Genomic DNA, 5,747 nt, shown 5'->3' on the forward strand with positions numbered 1-5,747 from the left:
TTAAGAAAATGCAACACTTTGCATTTAAATAATTTAAACTCCATCTGCCATTCTTCGCACCATTGGCTCAGTTCTCCTCGTATGGAACCTTCTTGACTTTGTATTTAATTGGGAGTTGTTCACACACTCATGAACGATGCCTTAGATTTTCTCAACTAAAACGTTTACTTAACTGATGAATAACAGTGAAACAAACACCAATACATGAGGCACACCACTGGTCACAACCTCCAGTCTGAACCACAACCTCTATCACCACCCTCTGTCTATGAGCATAAAGCCAAATTTTCCAATTCGCTAGCTCTTCCCATTTGTTCTCATGGTATTATCCAGTCTGCCATGCGAAACCTTGTTAAAGGCCTTGCCAATGTCCATGTGCACAATGTCTGCCATTCTGTCTTAATCTACCGTCTTGGTCACCCCTCCAATGATCTCAGTCAAATTAGTGAGACACGATCTCCCACGTGCAAAGTCATGTTGAGTGTCCCTCATTAATCCTTGCCGTTCCAAATGCACAAGGATCTTTTCTCTCAGAATCCCCTCTCATAACTTGTCCACCACTGACGTCAGGCTTACTGTTATATAGTTCCCAGGCTTTTCTTTACAGTCTTTCTTAAACAATGACACAATACTTGAACCCTTCAGCCTTTTAGCAGTTCACCCGGGGTTGTCCATGTCACAGATATTTCTGCCAGAGGCCGCAATTAAATTTCTAGAGTCCCACACCTAAGCATGTCCCAGGGATTCGTCTACTTTTATGCATTTTAAGGCCTTCAGTATCTCCTTGTCAGTGATGTGGACTCTTCTCAAGAGATGAATATTGATGTTGCTGAGTTGCTCGCTTCCATGTCTTCCTGCGTTCTGCCACAAAATATTCGTTTGGGACCTCGCCCATCTCCTGTCGTTTCACACATGTATGTGACCCTTTCTTTAAGGGGCCCTATTCTCTCCCTAGTTACGTTTTCGCCCTTAATATACATGTAAAATCATTTTGGATTCTCCTTAATCTAAACTGCCAAAACTATCTCCTATCTCCTTTATGCTGTACTCGTTTTCCTCTTAAGTGTGCCCTTATACCCCCTTTACTCTCAAAGGATTCACTGATCTCCGATGTTCATAACTGAAATATGCCTCTTGCTTTTTCTTGACCAGAGCGTTAACATCTCTCCTCAGTCAGCGTTCCCTACTCCTGTCAGCTGTGCCCTTCACTCTCACAGGAACATGTTGTCTCTGAACTCTTGTTATGTCCCTTTTGAAAGCTTCCAATTTGCCAGATGTCCTTTTGCTTGCGAAGAGCTACACCCAATCAACTGTTGACAGTTTCTATGTAATAACATCAAAATTGGCCTTACCCTGATTTGGAATTAAACTTGTGTATTAGTTGTATCATTTTCCATTACTATTTTAGGGGAATAGAATTATAGTCACTGGTCCAAAGGTTCTCATCCACTTGCCTGACTTATTTCCCAAGAAGTGGTCGACATTTGCCTCTTCTCTGTACATCCACCTACATATTGATTAAGAAAACATTCTCCCTTGGAAAGGAAGCGTTGCTGCACCCATATCAGTGACATGAGAGGATGAATAATAATCCATACGAACTACTCCATTGACACATTTGTGGTTGAACAGAATTATAGACCCATGCAACATATCGACAGGCTAATCTGCCAGTTGTACATGTGTGCTGGCTACCTTAAAAGAGACATCGAATTTGTAGCACTTTAAATCACTTTCACATTGATTATTTTATTTGCAAAGTACCCATTCTCTTGCTTTTTCATGGTCATCGGTGTATCTGTTGCCAATACGTTTAGGCAAATATCGACTCTGCCCAGACAATTTGCTATTTCAAACCAGAGCTAATCGTTTTTCTGTTGTCCCTTGTTTTAAAGCAATTATCTTACATTCATGCTTAGCTACTGACAGCACTGACAGAGAAAATGCTTTATTCCTATAACCAACCTATAATCTTTAATCCATCAATTAAATAGTCTCTGCAACTACAGAAATACGGCAATAGAAAGTGGAGTTGCAGGTCGAGAGGATAGTGAAGAAGGTGTTTGCTATGCTTGCCTTTATTGGTCACTCCATTGAGTATTGAGTTGAGAGGTCATGTTACGGCTGTACAGAACATTGACTAATCTAGTTCTGGAGGACTATCCACAATTCTGGTCTCCCTGCTGTAGGAAGGATGTCGTGAAACCTGAAAGTGTTCACCAAAGATTTACAAGGATTTTGCCATGATTGGAGGGTTTGAGCTATCGGGAGAGTCTGAATAAACTGGGGCTATTTTCCTTGGAACATTGGAAGCTGAGGGTTGAACTTATAGAGGTTTATAAAATCATGAGGGGCAAGGACAATGTGAACACTCAAGGTATTTCCCTGAGTTCGAGGAGTCCAAAAACGGAGGGCATAGTTTTAAGGTCTGATGGGAAAGATTTGAAAGGAACAAATGGGGCAACAGTTTCACTCAGACAGGTGCTGCCTATATGGTCTGAGCTCCAAGGGAAGTGGTGGAGGCTGGCACAATTGCAACATTTAAAGAGCATCTGGATGGGTATATGAATAAGAACCGTTTAGAGGAATATGTGCATAAAGTTGGCAGATAGCACTAGATTCATTTAGGATATCTAGTCAGCATGGACAGGTTGGGCTGAAGGGTCTGTTCCTGTGCTGTACTTCTCCACGACTCCATGACTCTTGCTGTGGGATTTTACATTGCAACAATGTATTTTCTACCATTTTCAATATTTACAATTCTTCATAACTGTGGTAATTTCAATAAAAGTGACAATATCAAGGGCACGCTTTATAATTGCAAAGGCTGTGCACTGGCACAAAACAGATCTCTGATTGATTCAGTGATTTGTGAAGAATGACCATGTCTTCATAATGTACTTTCTCAGTTCCCCTTATAACCAGACCAAAGGCTTTAGCTATAGCATTTAAGAATCTCCTGTCCCTCCACAGATTTGATCTGAAACCTCAAGGTTCATATCTTTGAAATTCCTTTGCAAATTATTCGCAAAAGAAACAAAAAAAAAACCTTTCCTTCATGTCGCAGAGCAATGTTTGTATGTTTTCTTGAGTTTGGTCTCGATAACCACACATGTTTTCGAATATATCAACCATGATTTTGTTACGGAGCACAGTTTGACATCTGCTCTCCACTGTTCACCTCCTTCAGCAACCTTCTCGTTTAGAATGTGAAACCTGGAGCAGAATTAGACCATTCAGTCTATCGAATCTGTCCCGCTATTCAATGAGATCATGGCAGATCTGATAAACCTGGACTTCAATTTCCTGACTTTTCCTTTAACCAATTGATTCCTTTACTGAATAAAAAACCTATCCGTCACTGCCTTGAATATTTTAAATAACCCAGCATCGACCCCCCTCTATGATAAGAAATTCAACAGCTTAGCAATCTTTTCATAGGACAAATACCTCACCACATCTACGTTTAATAGGTGAATCGTTACACTGATTGTGTCCCGTGGTCCTAGACAGTCCCACTAGGGGAAACAGTTTCTCCAAACCTCTTGCTGATTACAATTGGTTTGATAAGATCGCCTTTCAGTCTTCTCAACTACAAGGCCGATTCATATAATTATGTTTATTTAAAAAAACCCTTCATATCCGTGATTAGCCGAATGAAATTTATCTGAACTCCATCCAATGTCAAAATATATTTCGATAGGTAAGGGGACCAAAGGCTGTTCACGGTTTTTTGCCGTTATTTGATTATTGCTTTCTATGGCTTCAGAAAGCCTCTTTCCACAGCTCATAAGAAGATGACCAAATATGAGTTAATTTGCAGGTGCCGATACTTTTAAAGTGAGACCGGTTTTGTCCCCAATTTGCATAATGACCTACTTATGGAAAGAAGAATTGAGAAGTTAGTCATTCACCACGCCTTACTTAAAAATAACAACGAGCTAATTATAATGTATGCTGTCATCATTTCAGTTGGATTCCAGATAATGTGAGAGCGATTGTTCTTTATTGACCAAATAGGGAGTCAATGATTTCGATCAAAATTGGAGCCACTGAGAATCAGGTGAAAAATCAATGCTTTGCGCCATTCCTAGCAAATGGAAAATGATTGGTGTTGTTGGAAATCATTAATCTCAGCGCCAGGACATCTCTGCTGAAGTTCTTCAGGGGAATGATCCTGGCTGAACTATCTTCATCCGTTTTATCAACGACCTCCCCTACACCATAAGAGCAGGAGCAGGGATGTTTACTGGTGATCGTACAACGTTCAGCACCATTCATAACTCTCAAATACTGAAGCAGTCCATGTCTAAATGCACCACGATCTGGATCCATAGCACTTTTTGGGCTGACAATTGTTAGCGAAAGTTCCTGCCACTCTAATACTAGGCATTGATCATCACCAATAAAATTACCCGGAGACATTCAGTGATATTAACTTTACAGGGTCACCCAATATAGACAACCTGATTGTCACCATTGACCAGAACCTGAACTGCTGTAGTCATATAAGTACAGTCGCATCAAGAAGTGGTCAGAGGCCAGAAATCTGATTCACTAACTATAGGATGGTGCGTTGCCTCCTTGGAAGGGAATGATATTATGGTGTGGGTGCGGAATTCCTTCTCGGGAAGATGGCACTCTCAGATGTCACTGTCCATATTGGTGCTAACAACATAGGCATGAAGAAGACGGAAGTCCTGAAGACGGATTTCAGCGAGTTAAAAATGAAATTGAAAGACAGATTCTCAAAGGCAGTAATCTTAGGCAGTATCAATGGGTAAAAGAACAGAAGGAGTGATTGGTTCAAAACGTTTTGAAGAGCAGGTGTAGGAAAAGGCGCTTTGAATTTCTGAGGAATTAGAATGGATTCTGCAGCAGGTTGAGTCAGTGTCATCTGAACCTGCTACATCTTCACTGGTTAGTCTTCTCAGATGCTGGAGATCAGGGTCGAGAAGTGTGTTGCTGGAAAAGCACAGCCAGTCCAGCAGCATCAGAAAAGCAAGAGAGTAGACTTTTCGAACATGAGCACTTAATCAGACGAAGAGCTTATGCTCAAAACGTCGACTCTCCTGTTCCTCGGATTCTGCCTGACCGACTGCGCTTTTACCGCACCACACTTTCTGACTATTTCAGTTTCTGTTTAATTGTAACTCACAGGGTGTTGGCAGACGGATAATTCAGTGACTGAAAAACCATTGGGTATGAAGTGGTAATAGCTAGAGGTCTTGTTGTGTCGATGATCATTGGATGGATCTCAGAGCATTTGAAATCCACCAAAAGTACCAGCAAATTCGGTGAAAATATCATGTGATAATTGATTCCGTGTTGAATGAGGCAGAGGTGCAATTTAGACACGAATATGTATATACAAGTATTTGAGGTATATGTATGTACATTTCTCTCTGCGTGTATATATATAGAGTCATAGAGTCATAGAGGTGTACAGCATGGAAACAGACCCTTCGGTCCAACCTGTCCACGCCAACTAGACATCCCAACCCAATCTACTCCCACCTGCCAGCACCCGGCCCATATCCCTCCAAACCCTTCCTATTCATATACCCATCAAAATGCCTCTTAAATGTTGCAATTGTACCAGCATCCACCACATCCTCTGGCAGCTCATTCCATACACGTACCACCCTCTGTGTGAAACACGTGCCCCTTAGCTCTCTTTTATATATTTCCCCTCTCGCCCTAAACCTATGCCCTCTAGTTCTGGACTCCCCAACCCCAGGGAAAAC

Source organism: Chiloscyllium plagiosum, chromosome 44 (genome assembly GCF_004010195.1).
Source record: "Chiloscyllium plagiosum isolate BGI_BamShark_2017 chromosome 44, ASM401019v2, whole genome shotgun sequence".
Lineage (NCBI taxonomy): Eukaryota > Metazoa > Chordata > Chondrichthyes > Orectolobiformes > Hemiscylliidae > Chiloscyllium > Chiloscyllium plagiosum.